The sequence below is a fragment of the Mesocricetus auratus genome, unplaced genomic scaffold (genome assembly GCF_017639785.1).
Source record: "Mesocricetus auratus isolate SY011 unplaced genomic scaffold, BCM_Maur_2.0 Super-Scaffold_100024, whole genome shotgun sequence".
NCBI lineage: Eukaryota > Metazoa > Chordata > Mammalia > Rodentia > Cricetidae > Mesocricetus > Mesocricetus auratus.
In genome coordinates this window covers 4532929-4554137 of record NW_024429205.1, presented here as the reverse complement: position 1 = coordinate 4554137, position 21209 = coordinate 4532929, and the positions used below count along the sequence as shown (strand labels likewise).

Sequence of the window (21209 nt, the reverse complement as noted above, 5' to 3'; positions counted from 1 at the left end):
CCTTTGCTCCTCAGCAGGTATTTGACAGAATGTGGATTTTAATTTGGTTCTCACTTTTGGGAGGAGCCCCAGTACAGGGGCTGATGCAGCCCCTCCTCGGAATCATGGGTACTGTTCTTCAGTGGGGCATGTGTACCACTTGAACGTCAGCAGTGAAGAGGATCTGAACCCCCCAAGTCGTCCCTATAACCCTAACATTACAATGAGAAGAAGGGAGACTATCAGAATAAACGGGGAGACTCATTGCCATAGCCCCGTGCTTCTCATTTCTAACACAGAAGTCTACATGTGTGCCGTGATATGGAGCCGGGCTGGGTTCCTGCAGAGCTTTTCCTTTGGCATTTGGGGAGCCATTCTCCTCCTTTTTGAAAATGAAGCATTTGAACCAACAATATAAAAGAAAGTTGGAAGCCTGGGGGCAACTGACACAAGTAGGGAGAAGATTACTGTTTTAGTAGCTTTGCCTGCTGCTGGGACAAGTTATGTGGCAAGGATATTTAAGGTAGGCAGGATTTATTTTATCTCATGGTTTGAGGGTACAGCCCATCGCTTTGGAAAGGCAGGAACGTGAAGCCGCGGGTGGGTCACTCGGCACCTGCAGTCAGGAAGCAGAGAGAGACGGATGATGCTCAGCTTGCTCATTTCTTTCTCTCCGTCCAGATCAAGGTGATGAAATAAACGGTGCTGCCCACATCTGGAATGCTCTTCTCGTCGCCTCACCTAACACAACCTAGAAAATATTTTTGTAGACACGTCAAGGAGTTTGTTTCCAATATTTAGGAACCATTTATCTGCACATAACAAAAACACCATACACCATGATCAAGGTATTTGTATCCCACAGATGTAGGAAAGGTATCACACATACAAATCAATAAATGTAAGGAATCATATGAATGAACTTAAACACAGAAACAATACGATAATCTCAATAGATTTAGGAAAAGTCTTTAGCAATATGCAGCATTCCTTCATGATAACTAGAGTAGAGCTGGTAGAAACATTCCTCAATAAAATAAAAGCTGCAGATGACAAATCCACAGCCGACACCACTTAAAGCAGAAAACTCCAAGCAATCCTATGAGAAATCAGGAATGAGACAGTGTTGTGCATTACCCCTACTCCTTTTCAGTCAAGTTGCTTGCAGCACTAGCTGGAGCAATAAAGCAAAAGAAGGAAATTAAAGGAATTATACATAGAAAAAAAAAGGAAGCCAAACTATCCCCATTTGCAGATGATGTGATGTTGCACGATAAGGATTCCAAAGTTCCACCAGAAAACTTCTGGAAATTATTAGTGAGTTCAGCAAAGTGACAGGTACAAAACCAACTCAGAAGTATCAGTTCTATGTCTACGCTCCACCAACAAACACACCAATAAAGAGATTGTGCACACACTCCCATTTGCAATAGCCTCAAAAACTACCTCAGAATAAACTTAATCAAAGAGGTGGCCTTTGCAATGAAAACTTAACATATCTGAAGTAAGAGGTTGAGGGAGACACTAAAAAAATGAGAAGTTAGTAGGCTTGTGAGTTAGTTCCGGATAGTCCCTATTCTACTGTTTATCTTCCTTTGGAGCATTCTAATACAGCCCCACGCTGAGCCCTAATGGTTTTATTGGGAATTCTCCAGTGTCACTCCCATCAGAGCAACCTCTCAGCTCCACCCTAGGCCTGCCTGGCATCATAGCCCCCCTGTCATGGCTAATCTTGGTTTTCAACCTAACTGCATCTAGAATCTGCTAAAGGGCAAGCCAATGGTCACTCCTGCGAGGGAGTATTTAAATATGGGGTCCCTTCTGGTGAGAACCCAGATAAGAGGAGATGGAAGAAGAAAGATTTGCATTTTGCCTGTTTGCCTCTTGTCTTGCTGGCAAATGTATCTGTGCTGCTGTGACTTTGGCTGTGGTTGTGTTCCTTCACAGATGTCAGAACACAGCCTTAGGGCCTTCCTGCAGCGTGGAGGGCCATCAGCTCTCCAGGAGGTCCACAGGGTTTCCAGGGATCCTCCATTCAGTACCACATGGGGACTCCTGAATCATCGGACTCATGGATTGAGCAACTACCAGGCTCTCAGCCTCTCCAGGGTGAGACAGCCCTTGGGCTACTCTCACCATATCGTGTAGGACAATCTAACAATTTTATTTTGATCTCACTTCATTCTGTTGGTTCTGTCTCTCTGGAAAACCCTGACCCTCCCTCCTCCCCACCAGGTCAAGCAATAACACACTCAGTTCTTCGCCTTTTTTTCCCCTATCCTTATTTTATACAAGCATGTGGTTGAAAGTTCAGTGAGGCTCAGTTGAGAAGTCCGCCTCAGGTCTTCAGCATCCCTCAGCTGTGCATCTGTTGCCGACTGGAACCTACTTCTTGGCTTCTTCCTAAATCTACATAATAGTCTGTTAACCCCATGGAAGATTTTTTTTTTACAATATCCAAAGTGTTCCAACCTTATACATTTACAGGGAGACCAGAAGATTGAGTTTGTCATCATAAACAATCTAAATATGAGGCCTGAACAGAAACCATCAAGACTCTGTAGTCTGAGAAGTAAGTCATCAGGACGTTAGAAGATTCTAGATGGAGTGTCTACTCAGTCACTTGAACCTATCAGTCCCACCTCTGGCCTTGGTGGACTTTGCTTCTGCATGTGGAACCTGAACCTGTGAATGCAGCAACCAAAGACTCAACTCAGAGTTCTCCTCAAGGCAGTGATTGCCTTTCCAGAAGATGAATAGCTTCAAAATAGAGTTTGCATGTGAATCAACCTGGAAAGTGCCTTCCCCTACCTCACCCCAGCCCTATTTGTGCACGGCCATTTCAGGGAGTAAATTTTTAACATGTGTTCGGGGGTGATAAGAAGAATGCCTATTCCCCGACTCCCCTCTGTAGCGAGGTGACAGAATAGTCAGGCTTTGACATGGAGATCAGGCATAGAGCAAATGGGCTTCATCTTGGGCTCATTTACACGTCAATGCCAAGCCCTGGCTACACTTCCTGACTTTGCACTTGTCTCAGCTCCCAGAGCAAACACAAGGAGATCTGTGGGTCTTACACATATGCATCTGTAGATGACAGCATGAGCATGACAGTGCTCTGCGACTGTGTTCTGACTGCATGGGGCACTTAACAAGGCAATGATTATTGGCTGTCCAGTAACAACACGAAGTGATTAACAAAATAGTCCCTTCATTAGACCTTGGTAGCATGAATTATGTTTTATTTTCCCATTCTGCTTTTCAGGCCAAACGTGTGTGTGTGTGTGTGTGTGTGTGTGTGTGTGTGTGTGTGTGTGTGTGTGTGTGTGTGTGTGTGTGTGTGTGTGTGTGTGTGCGTGTGTGTGTGTGTGTGTGTGTGTGTGTGTGTACAGTGCCAGAGGAGCACCTCGGATGTTGTTCTTGAGTCTACCCTTATTGCGTATTAGTTTCAGATCATGAGGAGTTGAATCAGGGTGTATTGGGCAATAGCCCTAGTCATAACGAATTGTTTGTCTCCAGCCTAACTGGTCTACTCTACCTACAGAAACAATAAACAATGTGCCTAGGTATTGAAAACAACCCACCCTACTCCCATTCAAACCACTGGAGAATAGATGCAACTTCCCAGTAACTACCTATGTACATGACCCTCTAAATGCATTCAACCATTATCCCACAGAAAACTTGGGGTTCCTTGTTTGTCTGATACAGGAGTCTTAACCTGTTAAGATCATGTCTGTCTGCTTTTCTGCTGCAAGAAAACAAAAACAAAAACAAAACTATACTTATGCAATATACACCCTTCTTCTCCTTCTTCTTTCTCCTCCTTTTCTTCTTCTTGTAACCCAATGATTCCAATTTGTGCTGCCCATATACTCATAGATGTGTGGCTATCCACTGGAGCAGGGCTGACCTACCAAGAGCCACACCCTTAAAGAAAACACACTTTCCCTCTCCCAAAAGCTATCAACCATCAACTGCTTCTCAGTTAAGGGTGTGGACTTGCAAGACCCTCCCTCTCCATGCTGTAATGGAGGAGTACTCGGGAGGAGAGAGAGGGAGAATTAAAAACCACCTTGTCCAGTTCCTGATCTTCTTAGCTGTGGCTCAGGGACTCAGTGTCTTTCCCTAGTCTCACTCTTGGCCCTTTCTTCCCTAGCCTGCTGAAGTGTGAGAAGCTGTTTTGGTCCATACTATCATGAAAAGAGCTGGTACCTCCTTGCATTTGCTGACATAAGAAATTATTTTCTGTGACTTTTTTTTGTTTTAGTGAACTATCTCTTCTCCCATGGAAGTATAAGATCTGTGAACTCAAATCTTGTCTGTGTTGTTCACTGTTGAACCTGAGAACTCTGCCTGGGTCACGGCTAGCTTCTAAATATGTGGGAGAAGGAATGAGTGAAGATGCCTTGATGTGGACGGAGTCCAAAACCTGTGGTCTTATAGCATGTGTACAATTCTCCACATCACACCAGACAGGTGTGCACAAGTTTCTCATGAACACATAACCTACATAACCACATTCACACAACCAAACACCTGTGTACACTCTAATGTACATGCCCTATATAACCTCATAAACAAACTGCACACTTTCTGCACATACATACAGTCCCTATTCTATAGCCCCTTATAACCACAAACATGCAGAATGCCAGGACCCTACTGGTACATGTCATGCTAACAGACATATGCCAGAATAGGTACCCTAAGTAAGTGTGAAGACACATATATATGTACATGCCACCTGTATGTCCACCCCACCTACATCCATCCTACTTAACTATACACATGTATATCCTAAAATCTCTACAGACATACCCCATACCCTGACATGTATAAACTACATCAAGACATATACATGCCTCAACACTCCACATACTCACCTGCCACATACCTCACACACATCAGCACATATCCTGCATAGCCACACATAGAAATCTACATGTAAATACCATACATATGACTTCCCACCCCACATACATGATTTCCATGTAACCATGTACACATCCCAATACCTCTACACACATAATATATACCACTGCATTTGCAAACCTTATATCAAATCCACAAGCACGTATGCACAACACAAGCACACCTCCATATGTTATATGTGCATATACCACAGATATGCCTGCCTATTCCTCATATGGCATACTACGTACCATGTACATATTCCCCATATCCTTGAGACAACATGTACACATATGCACAGCTCAACATCCACATGTACACCTTCCACAACCCCTTATCTTCATACAAACACAGCTACCACCTCATCATGGCACCAAGAAGAGAAACCATGTCTTTACAGTTTGTACAGCTTCCTTTCACATTACTAGTGGCACACACTCTACTTTCAGACAGGGAAGCCTGCATGTTGCAAAAGTTTGTAGACAGATGAGAGGAGGTTTAGAGAAGAACTCCTGAGAGCGGGCCAAAGAGACAGACAGATTCATGAGCCAAATTGCACATGCTGAATCTACTCAGCTTACCTAAAACATGGTTAAGCCTGAGCTAGAGACAGCCTGAAGAATTTGGAAAACACACAGGACAAAGATTTGTTATTGGTTGTGTGTGTGTGGATGAGTGGTTGGATGGCAAGGGCTGAGTGAAATCTGGGGACTACCGGTTCAGGGCACTCAAGCAAGGGACTCAGAAATTCTTCATTGTTGAATGGGAAGCATGACTGATGGCGATATACGAATGCATCTAGCATTTCTCTTTTCCCAGATAGACTCCACATTCTGAAAAATCTTGCAAAGAGGGGAAGAACTTTCTGGAATATGTCATCACTTTTTTATGTTCACTCTAGCTCTTTATCACTCATGTGACTCAAACTGAAATTTGTATGGATTTCAAAAACTGGCACAGAAGGCTACAAGTTCAGCTTAAATAAAATTTTGCAGAGGACACTTTTTTTTAAGTGATTGGTGTCTTCCCTTCTGTGCCCTTCTTAGGTGCCAGGGACTGCCTGCATACCTTGGCTCCTGGGCCCTCCTTTCACCTTCAAAGCCAGTTACACTTTCTCTAGCTGCTCTCCTGCCCTCCCTTTCCATGATGAAGGAACGTGTGGTCACAGAGGTTCACCTGCATCATCCAGGTCTCCTCTACGACTCCACTTCTTCTGTTAGGTGACCTGATACAAAGTCACAGACTGGCTAGAGGGCAGCTTTGAGAGGCCTAACTCTGCAGATGTACGCAGCAAGAGGTCTACAGGAGGAGTTGGAGGGGCAGAGGCAGAATCAGTCAGGCCTTGCGTGAGGTTCCAGTTCTGACTCTGAGGACTCTCCTCCTCCAGGACTCATACTGACTGTACTGCTGCCATCTGCTTAGGGCTCAGCAGTGCTCATCCCACTTTACCTCACTCATTCACACTTCGTGAGACAGAAACAAACACACACCGCACCACAAAAGACAAAAGACGGGACAGCGCTCAGCAACGAGGGGCCTAGTGGGAAAGGGAGGCATGTTCAAAGTCTGCGTGTGGGGTCCAGGATCCCGCTGAGGAGCAGCTGAGCCACCACCACCCAAAGCGAGCAGAAGGGGTGGGTTATTGGATTCCTCAGTCACAGTGCCTGTGACATAAGCTGCTGAGGAGCACAACTGCTTTCTGTGAAGGGTGCAAGGAGCCAGAGCAGCTTTACAGAGAAGGAACAGAAGAGGCGAAACCCTGCATCACCCCTTGAAGAAACAAAATCTCAGCTGCCAAGGCCAGCCAGAACCAGAGCTTCCCTGGAGCAGGACAGAGTTGGTGGCACTTGGCAGAACAGGGAATCAGATGGGAAATATCCTGCCCCCAACCCACACTAGGTCTCAGGAAGTGAAGTCAGCTGCTGACATTAAGCATCCGTAAGTGATGAGGTTGGGTTTGGGATGTAGGCTTAACTCTGTGGCTGCGTGTTTGCCATCATCTGCCTCTGGAATATCCCCTAAAGGCCCACATGCTAACAGCTGGGCTTCTAGCCTGTGTCAGGATTGGTGGTGGGACTTTCAAGAGATGGCTCTTCAGCAAAGGAAGTTGGCTTAAAAGCATTCTATCAAGGCTCTGGAAAGTAAAGGAAACTTGAGAGTCTCAGAAAGTTCCTGGAACTTACAGGGTTCACAGGCCTCCTCTTCCCAAGGCAGAAGAAGTAATAGTGATTGCTGGGAAAAGGGATTGAGCTGGATGCAATCAGCTCAACAGTTCTGGAATCTTTGGCTGATGATCAGGCCCCTTGGAGCTACCTTTCTCTGCAGATGTTCCCTATGCTGGGATCACAGGCAAGGTGGCCATGTCTGCTTTCTCTATGGGCTCCAGCTTTACTCTCTGAGCCACCTGCTCAGCCCCTTAACTCCTGGAATATTTTGGTAAAACCATGACTTGTTTGACGTCTATGGAGTCATCCATAGATAACATCCTGGAGTCCACATCTGACATGTGGTCTTGAAATCATGGGAAGGCATTTCCCTTCTCTGTCTCTTTCATGAACAGATATAGCCAGTGAAAGGCAGTCATACTTCTGTAGGGATAGTCTGCTCTTTCTCTCTGTCTCTCTCTTTCTGTGTGTGTGTGTGTTTTAACCATTTGTTTAGATTGAGGATGTTTTTAGTGATCCATGTTTGGCAGGAATATTAGGTAGGTCCACCCAGCTCATCTCCTGCCTTTAAGGTCTATGCATTTGCTTCCTTAAGCATAATATAAAGCAGTCAGGGCCTTTTCCTGCAGGAATCAATAGAACAGCACCTAAAATAGCACAAAGAATCCGGAGATGTCTTCTGTCAGCTGCTGTGGGCAGGTGAAATTTCTTACGTAGAGAGAATATGCCCCAAAGCAGATTTCATTAATTTTAGGAGGCAAATGTATTTCTTAAAAGGAAAAAAAAAACCATGACATTACCCACGTAGCCTAGCACCACAAACAAGCAGGTCATTTGTAAATTCATACATCTACTTATTCCAAGGAGCATGGTGAATATGTATGGTGTGACTGCTTCTTAAGTTATAGAGGGCACATGAGCTAACACACAAGGGGATTGCCCGAGACAAGATACATGGTGCCTGTTTCCTCTCATAAGAAACAAATTCAATATATTTTGAAATTTCAATAGGAAAAAAACAGGGAAAGCAAAGATGGCTCATATTTCAAGGTGAAAGCCCTCTGGTGACTGAAGAGGTTCCCATTTCTACTGCAATTATATTTCCTGCTCTTTTTATTTTTGTAAATTTTTTCCCCACCCTGAGCTGGCACAGGATGTATTTATAGCAGGGTTTCATTTAGCGATGCTCATTTGTACTGATGGGGGACAGATTTATAGGATCCTAGATTCCTGGTGTCACTATTGTATTATTTATAATTCTATAAATTAAAGCTATTATTATCAACGATGGCCTCTGACAATAGGATGCAGAGGTTGGAAATAGCGTTTAATATTTTCTCAACCCTGATGAATCCTCTATGGATTACACCCTGATGTACACTAAGAAATCATTGTCTTTGCTGCGGGGTGAGGGGTGTGGAGAGGAGGGCTACAGTAATAATAATAATAAGTCACTAATGAAAGACAAAAATTTCAGTACCATTTGTAGGCACTGGGTTTTTAATCTTCCTAATGATAGCCCTGACAACAAATAGATGAGGGAGCTAATACGCGGCTGAGAACGCCAACCGACCGCTCCTCTCCCTCCCCCCATACTCGATTAGCCTCCGGGACAGATTCACGTCATGACTTTTAAATCTCCCTTTTATCTCCGTGTTGGAGTAGGATGTCTCCACTGAGCGATTTTTTAAGCAAGGCCTTTATGACAGATGGGGTACAGGAGAGCCTTTATCTCCTTGAACCAAATAAAACAACCGCACTTAATTGGTGGCTTCAGCACCTAACAGTTTATTTGTGACTCTGGGATGCCTCAAATTAATAATCACATTTGGAGAATGAATGCAGAGAGGCTGGAAGGGAAATGGTTGCATTTCTGAGACTGCATTATAAAAAAGATCTCTTCTCAGACGAAGCCCTGTGTAAGATCCTGGCAGCTGAGGGTTTAAGCACGGCTCTTTCACTTCCTGGCTGTGTAACCTCAATGAAGCTGTAAAGTTGCAGCGCGCTTCATGTTTTCTGTCAGTAAAACTGAGATGCTTTAGTCATAGACTGTGAGGATCTTAAGCACATTAAGTTAGTGAGGGTTAAAGCAAGGTGCCTGAAATCTGTAAACCTGCATATAAACCTGCATGTAAACCTCCAAGCACAGCGCAGCACCGAGTGCCTCGATTCTGGGAGGCTGGGCTGCTTGGCAGTGAAGTACAGAGGACTTTGTCACTGGTAGATGCATTCTGAGTTTGCTCTGGGCCGCTCATGAGTCCAGGAGGGACTCTCCATCCGCTCTCTTCTCTTTGCAAGTTACGTTAAGGCAGTGATAGTTTATGAAGTTGATAACATTTCCTGCTATGAAAGTTGAAGCGAAATATCTTTCAGTTCTAAAGGAAGATAAATTAAAAAATGTGCAGGAAAATGGGTGGACTTAGAGTTTATAGTATTAACTGAGGCCACACAATGTCAGAAAGAAAAAGGGCCATGTGTTTCTCCATTGTACACTGATCCTGGGTTATATATAGTATATGTATGTAAGCAAACGTGTGTGTGTGTGTTTGTGTGTGTGCATGTGTGTATGTATATGGTGTGTGTATCTGTATGTCTGTGTGCAGAATGTGTATATGTGTGTGTGTGTGTGTGTGTGTGTGTGTGTGTGTGATGTGTGCAATATAACATGTAAGGAGGAAATAGGAAGAGGAAATGCTAGGTGGCAAGGAAGGACGAGATGCAGGTAATGGGCATGTGAGTCATCGAACTGAATATAAAGTCAGTTGCTTTTCTAGTTTTAGCACTGTCATGCCTTTTCTTTCTTTCCTTTTTTTCTTTTCTTGTGGTGGATAAGTGCATAAAAACAAAACCGGTATTGAAAGCTTAGAATCTAGCGTGATCCCTGCAGTTGTAGAATGGGTATTCTAACTTTACAGAGGTTGCTGAGATACGGAGGCTTTGGGTCTAGCTGTCTCAAAGTGTGATGTTTCGTATCTATGTCCCTTACAATAAAGTATCTCTTAAGAAGGTTGAGAACATATCAGCTTCACAAGGAGGTACAAAGTCACATGCTATGGATGGGTTCCAGGTGATAGACGAAGTCAACCTTTGTGTCCTTTGAGATTATGTCCTTGTTTTCCCAAACCCCAGGTTCTCTATGTGTCCAGGAGGAGCTATGATGGCTGTGAATGCTGTCTGAAGTCACCTGTACTGCTCCAGGCTAGGAAGGGCCTGCTGTCCTCTGAGGCTTTTTGGCCAGCACTTCCAGCTAGCTCTCAATGTTTAAAAAAAAAAGGAAAATTGAGCACACCATGATGGGAGCCACCAGGAGGAACAGGAGACCCAGTGCTACAAGGTTTCATTCATTCATGTGTGTCCCAGACTCGGTCCCAGGCCCTACCACCTGGGGGTTCCCCAAGATCAGAATGGGAAAGATGATACACAGAGAGGGGGATGAAAGTTGCTTAGACTCTCAGAAGGGAACAAGAGAGGGACTGGAAAGCATGAGGTATTTGTACTATAGAGGGTGAGGCCCATCTGTGAGAGACGTCCTGATGGCCTGAGATGTCACTGTCTCCCATGCTGGCTCTTCTGTCAAGTTGTAGGAATTCATTGACAGCCCTGAGCCATTTCCAATCAAGTACGTGTGGTGTGAAAGATGTCTTGGGATATTTCCCTAGGATCCTTGCTTTTCCACTTTTAACTTCCAACTGAACCTTCATCTTTTATCCTTTGCCATCTAAGACCTCCCTTCCAAGCACGTTGTGAGTCCAGTTCCACTAGAATTTAACCCTCTAGAGGGCAAGCTGGCGTTTAGACAGTGAACTCAGTAATGATGTATATAAAGGAGTAGGGACTGTGCAGCTGAGAAGATGATAAATCACACACATAAGATGATACACTCACATGCACACACACATAGACACACTCACACACACATAGACACACTCACACGCACACAGACATAGACACACTCACACGCACACACACACACACATAAACACACAGACATTCATGCACACACCCCTACCTATGAATATGCCATTCCTGTCTGATTCAGGACCCTGGTTTTTACAGCACCAGCCCTGACTGGACCCTGAACCTCTGTCCCTGTCCGTACTCAGTTCTTCTCTTATCCTCTATGTTGATCTACATCTTATCCGTGCGCCTCTCTTTTCTTCCCCCGGTGCTGCTGGAATTAGACCTCACGATTTTTGCTTGTCAGGCAAGCCTCTGATCACGGAGCTACATCCCCAGCCTGTTGTACAATGATTTTGCATGAGGATTTATTTGTAAAAGCTGAGGTGGAATCTGCCTCACAAGAGCATTTGAGACAGTGTGGATGCTCGAGGGTTAAGTTGGATTGCAAGAGTGTCTAGTTAGTGTAGCCTTGGGGTGAACCATCTGGTTTGTACCTATCTTGGTTAAATATATGATCTTGCAAAAATGTGCATACCAGGCCACTGAGGAAAAAGCCCGGAGATCCAGCATATGGCAGGAGGAGAATGTTAGGGAGAGAGTCTTATCATTACCTCACTCACATTATACAGTCTTCACGACTCAGTATTTTTGAGAGCCCACTCTGGTGCTGATCAGACCTCTTCTCTCTGCAGTGTTTGGGTTTTTTAGGGACATATGCAGGGACCAGGGTGGAGCCCTTCCCCTTGCTTTGCCTCTGTCTCCATGTCATCCCTATCTGATTCAGGACCTTGGTCTCTGCAGCTCCTGTACACTGAACCTTGGGCCTTCGTTCCTGTCAGCTGTGGTGGCTTTTCTTTCAGCCTGTTTGCATTGCTGTAACGAAACACTCGGTATCGGTACTCTATAGAGAGCAAGATTTACCTCTTACAGTTCTGGAGGTCAGGCTTCAAACTAAGGTTTGTTCAGAGTCTGTCTGGTAAAGGTTTCATGTCTCTGCTTGTAAGATGCTGCCTTGGCCACTGTACCCTCCCATGGTGAAAGCAAAAAGGCTCAAAAAGGCTTGATGCTATGCAAAGCATCTGTTAACTAGGAGCTGAGATCACAGTGGGGGGCGAGTCCCCATTATGTAATAATTTTGTATAAGTTACATTCTCAATACTACTGCACCAGGTGATATATTTCAATGTGAATTTCAGAGGAGGCTCTGGCACGTAGACCATGAGGTTGGCCCATTAGACACTGGCTTTCTTTACTCTTTCGTTAAACATTTTGTGCTTCCTCAGGATTCTTGATCTTCTCACCCCTGCGTTGGCCTTCCTACATCCAAGAGCAGGTGGACTTTGGAGACTACACACAGGAAGACACTGGAAAAGGGAACTCACTCTCTTCCCGCACCCTTCAGTGAGAACAGGTGTGCCATTGTCCAGGTGGGCTTCCAGAACAGAGTCCTCCAAGCCTTCAGGATCCTCGGTCCCAACAAGCAAACTATGTAGAACTCAAAGGCAAATGCTCCTTTGTGACATTGCTTGTCTGTCTGTCTTTATACCCCCCGCCCCCCTGCAAAGAATTACTGTACTATTTTCTGTGTCTAGGTTGGATAGACGTTACAGACTCTGCACCTGGTCACATCAGTACTGAGTTTTTAGGCATCTTTTATATCTATCTTTTTTTGCATTTAAAAATAACAGTCTTGTTCTTGAGGCATCAAATAAAATACAGCAGGAAGTTTCTCTATAGGAGAGGAACTATTGTGGACAGACACCAAGAGTCTAGAATTACCTTTGACTAACCCCATTCCAAGATTTATAATTTGGAGTACACAGCCCCCCCAAGGAGAACTTATCAGGTGACTAAGAAGCCCAAGAATTTTTGCTATCTGAATGAGTCTGGTCTATCATGGGCTACTTGTGGCTTTCATTAGAATGCCAGAGAAACCTTCAAGCATCAGGATTTACTATGAATCCAACATGTTTACACTTGTGATGGATGAAGGCCCTGAATCCACAAAGTTCCAAGTCAAGGATGAGCTCATGTCTCAGTGGCTGTACAATTCAAGCATTGTCCCTTGGCCCTTGAGATGCTGCCAATCCAAGGGCATGTTATCCACCAGCAAACATTCCACCTCAAGAGCTGGAGCAATCTGAGCCCTGTCTCTCCACATCATTTGAGACTCGACAGCAGATTCAATAAAAACTCCCCATTTTCTTGTGACTGGGGGCAGGCAGGATAACACCCTCATTAAAGAGTTATAAGGCAGACTAAAGGACAATGGGTCTGGAGTGAAGCTTTAGAAACCACCACATTGGTTTGCAAGCCCGTGCAGGCATGGGGAAACTGAGGACCAAGTAAGTAACCAGATGAGGCCCTGGCACCTGCCGATTCCCGAGTCACCACTCCTGCAGCCAGCACTTAGCATCTGCTCCCTGTTTACACAGCTTGCTGTTGCTTCCTAGAGCCTGGGTCTTGCTTCATTAGGGAGGACAGAGGAATCTGGCATGGAAACTCTCTTTAACATGTGTTTTCCGTCCTTGTCTCATCGACTCAACACGCAGTTATCTCTGCCAGAAATGTCCAATGGTACCTTGGTCAAAGAAGATTTTTATATTGATCTTAATTTAATTAGCGAGTTTGAACTATGGCTTGTGTCATGATTCCTGTCTTGATCCAATTAACTACTGGAGCGGAAGCAGGGTGCATGTGAAATCCTCATGGCGGGGATGTGTGTGCAGAGGCCTCTTCTGTCAGGATCTGCCTGCATGGGGAAAGACTTGTAAACACCGAAAAAGCCATCCACAGCTTAAATCATGTCTGCAAAGGCAGCTCCGAAGTCTTCTAGAAGCATCCTTAGATGCACAGCCAGAAACACCCAGAGCTCAAACCTCTACTGACTCTGCTCAGTCACCTCTAGTTAAGTCCACAAATAAGCACCTTCCTCATCCTTGTCTGAAGGAGGGCTTATGACCTTGATTTTCTTAGTCACCTCTGCAGAAACCAATCTCTAAGCAATGGAAAGTTGTAACCCATGCATCCAACCCAGGCATGCTGCCCAACAAAGTTGTTATTCAGAACTTCAGAGACCCATCCCACTTGGTCATGGAAGCTGACATCAGACACATGTAAATTTAGATGATTTCACGTGCATGAAGTTCTTAATAGAATATTATTTATTTTCTACAATAGAAAGCTTGTTGGTGTTCTAGTGGAACTTAAAAAGCCCCCACATTAGAAAGGTGAGGAAGAGGAGTCAAGAGGGACACAGCTTTGGGGAGAAGAATGTAACCAGGGATAATGCTGGGGTTACAAGTTATAGCTGTGATGTAAGCTTTAAAGAGAAACGCATTGCAGAAATAGTAGTTTTCAGTCATGATATTCAACAGTCTACAGTCACCCAGTACAGAACTTCTGAAAGTCAATTTGACTGAAACCCTTGTTCTTCTTTGCAAATTCAGTCAATGGGTTGAGGGCTGTAGCTGAATTTGATGACATTGTGACTTGACTTCCTAAAGTTTATAGTTGTAGAGAACTGAAAACAAACTTAATTCCCTGACACTTGTGACAATTCAGAGAGGGGGTTCACTAAGGTACACTCATTTGAAACATTTATTGAAAATGGTGTTTAAGGCATACTGAAAATTTTGCTCTCTGTGTTTAAAAAGGGAGAAAGAGATTGGAGTTGTAGTTGTAGGACTTGTTGGTTTAGTGGTTCAGTCTCTCTCTCTCTCTCTTTTGAATGAGGTGCTATATAAATTATTTAGTAAATAGTAATACTAAAAAAGCATTTCATATTACTACAATTCTTTCATTAAACTATTACAAGTAAAAGGGAAAACATCTCAAAGCCAGAGATAATCTCTACATCAAAAAATATGCAGCAAAGATTAAAGAAAGTCAATTAAAACTTTGTCAGATTATTGCTTATTTGATCTCTGATGTTCTATCTACATATATACTCACCATTAAGGTTGCTTTGTCTCATTAGCAACAATAACAATTATCTTAGACATCAGCTACAGATTATGGAGAGGCAGCTCAGTGTGAAAAGAGCTTTCCACACAGGTGGGAGAACACCAGTTCGAATCCCCAGAAAGCAGGTGAAAGCAGAACATGGTAGTTGTGTGTTTGTAGTCCCAGAACTCCTATGGCAAAGCATGAAGCAGAGAAAGAATCCCCAGAGTTCCTGGGCCAGGTGACTCCATTGCTGTGGAATAATCCTCTTGTATACTATAAAGATTTGTCACTTGAACTGGTTTAAAAAATGCTGATTGGTCAGTGGTCAGACAGGAAGAACAAGTGGGGAGATCAAACTAAGGATGACAGGAAGGAGAATGGCAGAGTCAAGAATCATCAGTAAGAAGAGCAGGAGATAAAAGTGCCATGCAGCAAAGGTCCTTTCACATTGCAGAGCATAAATAAGGAATATGGGTTAACTTAAAATGTAAGAGCTACTTAGTAATAAGCCTGAGCTATTGGATAAGAATTTGTAATTTATATTAAGCCTACGTGTGGTAATTGGGAAGTGGAAGCTGGGTATCTGGGAACAGTTGGAGGGATGATAAACTTCTGTTTACAAACTGTGTCAAGCAAGGTGGAAGGTGAGACCAGAAACCCAAGGATGTCTCTGACCTAATGTGAGCTGTGGCATATGTACACCCCACACCCCATACAAAGATGTTTTGAAACTACCAACTAACTTGGTTTGAGCTCAGAAAACACTGTTGCCAAAAGTCCCAGACAAACAGAGCTCTGAAACAATCTACTCTGCTTGCCAACCTCCATTCCATAGTCTCCTCCAAATAGCTATGGCCTTATTTTGTAGCATTTTTTTATGGTATGGTAAGTGATTGATTATCTACCTGTGGATTAGATATTTCCTGCTACTGTGACGAAGTACCATGACCCAAGGCAACTTCAGAAAGACTTCATTTTGGCTTATGAGCCTGGAGGGATGAGAGTCCACCATGGCAAAGTGGAGGCATGGAAGCACGTTGCAATAGTTTCAGAAGCCAGAAGCCCAGAGGCCACATTTTAAATCACAAGTGTGAAGCAGAGAGAGTGAACCAGAATAATTCTCAAAGCCAGCCTCCAGGGACTTTCTTTCTTCAGCAAGACCAAACCGCCCAAGCTTCCCCCAAATAGTACCACCAATTGGTACCAAGAGTTCAATACCCATGCATTTTGGTGTTATCCTCATTCAAAATACCACAGCCCATGTCAGTGTAAAGAAGAGGCCAGGATATCTAGCATTAACTCTCAGTGGACATGTAGCAAGTGGGGTTAACATGACCAAGGATGTTCAGCTGAGGCCCTGTGAAGGGTGGCATTCTTAAAACATTCCTGAGTTCACTCTTCTTAGCCACTTGTCTCACGAGGAACAGCCATCCATGCCTTGCTCTGTTGTTATATTGAACATGGAACTTATCACTTAACTTAAGTTTATTTCCTAAAGGACATTTGCAATACCTAGGGATGTTTTTACTGGTTCCATTTCTGAGTGTGGCTTGATCTTTAATAAACAAGAGACTTTCAGAACCTAATGGTTTTCATTTTAATGAGTTTTTTTTTCAGGCAGCATACATGAAAGTCCGTCAATAGCACTGAGGGTCATTCTACACTTTGGTAAGGACTAATAGAGTTCCTCATGAAGGAACAGTTTCTGAGATGAAGTGGTAAGATGCGTTTGAAAGCAGAGATCAAGGAAATATCAGGGCCAACCCACAGTCATTGTCTCTCTTTCTTCTGTCAGTGGATGGATGCTGAGGTGTGCCAATTTTCACAAAGACCCAAGGCTCTCCTCCTCTATTTAAACCCATACTCTTTGAAAATAATGAATGTTGCAAGCTTTTTTAAAAAAAACTCTCCTGTAATCACATAGCTAAGGAGCCCTGGGGTCTCTGGAAGGTCTGTCTCCATAATGGTTCTCCCTGTTTGAGACATCTGAGCCACAACACACCTTCCAGGCATGCTACCTTTAGGGCAGTGGTTCTCAACCCTCCTCATGCTGTGATCCTTTAATACAGTTCTTCATATTGTGGTGACCCCCAACCATAAAATTATTTCATTGCTACTTCACAACTGCAATTTTGCAAGTTATGAATCGAACGTAAAGAGCTGATATGCAAGATATTTGGTATGCAACCATTGTGAAGGGTTTGACATGCCCCACTTATCCACAGGGGTCACCACACACAGGTTGAGAACTGCTCTCTTAGGGACTTGAGTACTCACATCCGAGAGATGAATCTGAAAAACACAGGAGCTAAATTCAGTTGACTGAGTTCTTAAGTGCGGAAGTACACTTTATGTACCCAGTGCTAAAGAACACGCCCCCGAGTTAGCCAATGGAAACCGCTTTAGTTAGAACAGCCCAGGATTGTGTATCACAGATTTCTCATGGGAAGTATGTCTGAAAATAATTTATATCTTTACCTCAAAATATATAATCTATTGAAAGATGGTCATTTGATATAAAGAATTTTCTAGTATGAAAATTCTCAGCGGAAAAAAATTATAATGGGTTTCCAATCACCATCTCAGGCAATGATTGGTCAATCTCTGCTGTACAAACTCAAATGGTGGAGTCTTTAAATGCTAGAAGAAGAGAAATCCAGCACTTACCTCACCAGAAGCATAAAAATGAGTCCTCTATCCGGGATCTACAATCTGGGGGCGAGTTTCAGGTTAAATTTCCATGACGACCTCATTGCTTTCATATTATCTGGAAGTAACCAGAATTCAGCCTTAGTGGGAATCATAGGTTGACACCATCCACTCTCATTAACCTAGAAATAAACTACCCGGTAGTGTGGAAAGAGCTTTACTCTTCAATACGAAATGCTTTGGTGGTGAAGGATGGATGCAGGCATGGTAGTCATGGTAACCATGAAGAAGGCTTCACTTTTAACAAAAGGCATTTGAGGACAAACTTGCCATTGCCCTCCCTGGACCACTGCCTGCTGCAGCTGGCATGGGCATACACGGCTACACATACCCAAGTTTCCATTTATCAGACTCCTCTAGTCACCTGACAAATACTATGCTGCTCTCAGCAACCAAAGTATCTGTAGCAGACAAAATTGGTCCCAGAATCAAGTCAACTTACCCACAAAGGGTCAAACCCAGCTTTGATCTTCATGACTATCTCGTTTCATCTGCCCACCAGGACAACCTCCAGTGTGGTACACCATGTGCCTCCTGTGTTTCTGGAAATGAAGGGCCCTGGACAGGGTCATATGTAAGTAAATATTGAGCTATGCTATGTGGACTATGGGTACAGACATTTCTCCCCCCCCCCACCCTGGGGGGTGTCTTTCCCCTGATTTTATGAAGCCTGCTAAGATTTGTGAGAACCACTGGCATTTTGCTGTGTATGGAACCTGACATTTCACTCTGGTCCGCTCTATTCTAATCTTTGTCTAATCACTTACCTTCTACAGCTAAGAAAACTCTCCTTTATAGCTGGCATAAAATCTTTAAAAACAATGAAACATTAGACTCTGTAGAGCACACCCTTTCTTTGAACTTCACTGGGGATGGAGCTTCCCTTCAGAGAGGAACCCTCGGAGTATTCTTGTTCTTTCTTTCTGCTCTGGTTTGTTTTTCCTCTAGGTTCAATTCTTCCTATGTCTTTTCGCAGATATACCTGGGGAAGATTTTTGAGATTAAAATGTAGTCTCTACAATGATGTGCTATTAATCAGCCTCTTTGGGTTTAAAAAATAAGCAAAACATGTTTGTTTCTAGAAGCTAAGAATCTAAAAACCAAGGTAGGGCGAACTTGGTGTCTCTAGAGGCCAGGAGAGGTACTGTCACGTGTCTATTGTCTATCGTGGACAGCTCTCATTTTCTTGGAATTTCCTTCTATACATGGCTTGGATACTTACAATCTTTACATCACCAAAAGGTCATATAAATATTTTTTTTCCAAATGAAAGGGTTATCTGTGCTATCCCACAGATGCACATAGTGATGTTTAAAAAAAATAGCTAGTTGTAATATAATGTCCCCATATTAGTACCTATGAAGATTATATAAGCATAGCATGAATGTAAAGTAATCATGAATGTTAGTAATGTCTTGGGATTAATGCCATGAAGTCTGTGTACACATCAAAGACATGCTGTGCTGGCATGACTTGTCATCCTGTCCCATCAGTGGTCTGTGGAAGCAAGGCTAAAGTTTCAACTATGGAGATGTCTGAAGGCAAGTGATGTTAAGTACATTTCCAAGGCCTTTTGTTCTTCAGATAAGCTCTCCTGATTCCATTGCATGAAGTATAAAGTTCATAGGAACTGAACTGTAGATATGGGGCTGGGGTGTAGCTCTGAGGTAGAGTACTTGCAGCAGATATGCAAGGGCACTGGGTCCATCTGCCGCATGTTCCTCCATCCCCCGCAAATGACAAAGATGGCATCATGAGGTATTTTTGTAGCCTCTGTCTCTCCCAGTCCCCTTTGAAGGCTCATGTTTGCCCAGCCTGTTTTTGGCACCGAACCTTTCATCTTTCCAAACAAAGTGTCAGGAAGCTAAGAGCTTCTAGTTGAATGGCCAGGACTTCTGACAGCTCTGGGGTTCTTCGGAATCTGCTGCCCTGCCATTCCCCATTCCCCATTCCTAGGAAGATGACTGTGAGTGCAAAGTTGTACCCCTACCGCCACCTGTCTGACAGGCACCAAGGGCAAATATTGTGAAGGATAATTACAGCAGCACATTTAGTCTGCACTGTAAATGGAGCCACTGAAAAATGATTGTCCCTTTCTGAGTATGTTGATGATGGACAACAGTGAGTTGAGTCATCTTTATCTAGCAGCCAGTCACCTGGCAGCCATATGAGCATATGAGCTCCTGAATGCGTGCTCTACCACTTAGGCAACTAGCCACTAAAATAAAAAAAAAAAAAGCAATGAGCTATTGAGCCACATACATAGTGGTGCATCCTGTAATCCTAGTGTTTGGGAGCCTGAGGCAGGAGGGTAGTGAGTTCTGGCCCAGCCTGGGCTATTTAGTGACTATGTAGTGGCTGCCTCCAAAGACCATCTCTAAACACAACAACAAAAAACAAAACGACCAACGTCTGCCCCCCAAAACAAACAAAAAACCCAAAACCAGCAGACAAAAACTAATAATGAAATAATCAAAACAGGAGTAGAGAACAGCTCTTACCAACACGGGTCAGGCCCTTGATTCAATTCCCAGCACCACAAAAGTATAACGGAAAGGAAAGAACAAACAAATCAATCTACAGTACCACCGTGCTTTGACAACTTGCTCTCACCTCAAGAGACATGTTCCCACATTCACAACGCTCTCAGCTTCCCACTGGTCCAAACAAAACTCCAGTCTCTGTTCGTTTTTTTATCTTTACTCTTTCGGCTTTCAGAGGCCCCACTGCCCAGCTCCCAAGTAAATCACACACAGAGGTTTATTCTTAGTTATGAATGCTCAGCCTTAGCTTGGCTTGTTTCTAGCCAGCTTTTCTTATCTTTAATTAATCCCTCTGCCTGTTCCCAATGGGCTTTTATCTTTCTTACTTTCCTTCTTAACTCTGTGACTGTCTGTCTGGGTGTCTGGGTGTCTGGGTGTCTGGGTGTCTAGGTGTCTGGGTGTCTGGGTGTCTGGGTGTCATCTGGGTGTCTGGGTGTCTGGGTGTCTGGGTGTCTGGGTGTCTGGGTGTCTGGGTGTCTGGGTGTCTAGGTGTCTAGGTGTCTGGGTGTCTGTCTAGGTGTCTGGGTTTCTGGGTGTCGTCTGGGTGTCTGGGTGTCATCTGGGTGTCTGGGTGTCTGGCCCCTGATAGCCTCCTCTCCTTGCTCTCTTGCTTTCTCCTCGCCCTCGTTTCTCCTTCTATTTACATTCTCTTCCTCCCAGTCCTGCCTACCGTTGCTCCTGTCTCGCTATTGGCCGTTCATCACTTGATTAGACCATCAGGTGTTTTAGGCAGGCAAAGAACCACAGCTTCACTTAGTTAAACAAATGCAGCATGAACAAAAGTCACACACCTTTAAATAATATTTACCACACAGCTCTCTGTCTTCCTTGGGTTCCCACACTCCCATTCCTGAGTAGGACGGAAACAGCACAAGTCAGACAGCCCACGTGGTAGGAAGGTTATAGAATTCACACATGAACCTCACTCTACACTTTCTTCTGCTTCTCAGTAGCTCAAGGTCCACAGGCATTTGTTTATCACCTGCTAGATCTGAGAGGGAGGCCTTGCACACAAACCGCATGCACTTACAAAGATGAACCACACAGCACA

At 44.0% G+C, this 21209-nt stretch overlaps 1 long non-coding RNA gene across 1 annotated transcript; it reads right to left on the bottom strand.

Annotated features, from left to right (window-relative positions):
* Positions 1–496: 496 nt before the first annotated feature.
* On the bottom strand, positions 497–11998 carry LOC121133782. Its single transcript, XR_005870757.1, has 2 exons — positions 11880–11998; positions 497–730 (listed from the first exon to the last, which is right to left on the bottom strand). It is a non-coding gene; the product is annotated as an uncharacterized LOC121133782 (long non-coding RNA).
* Between the last annotated feature and the right edge of the window lie 9211 nt (positions 11999–21209).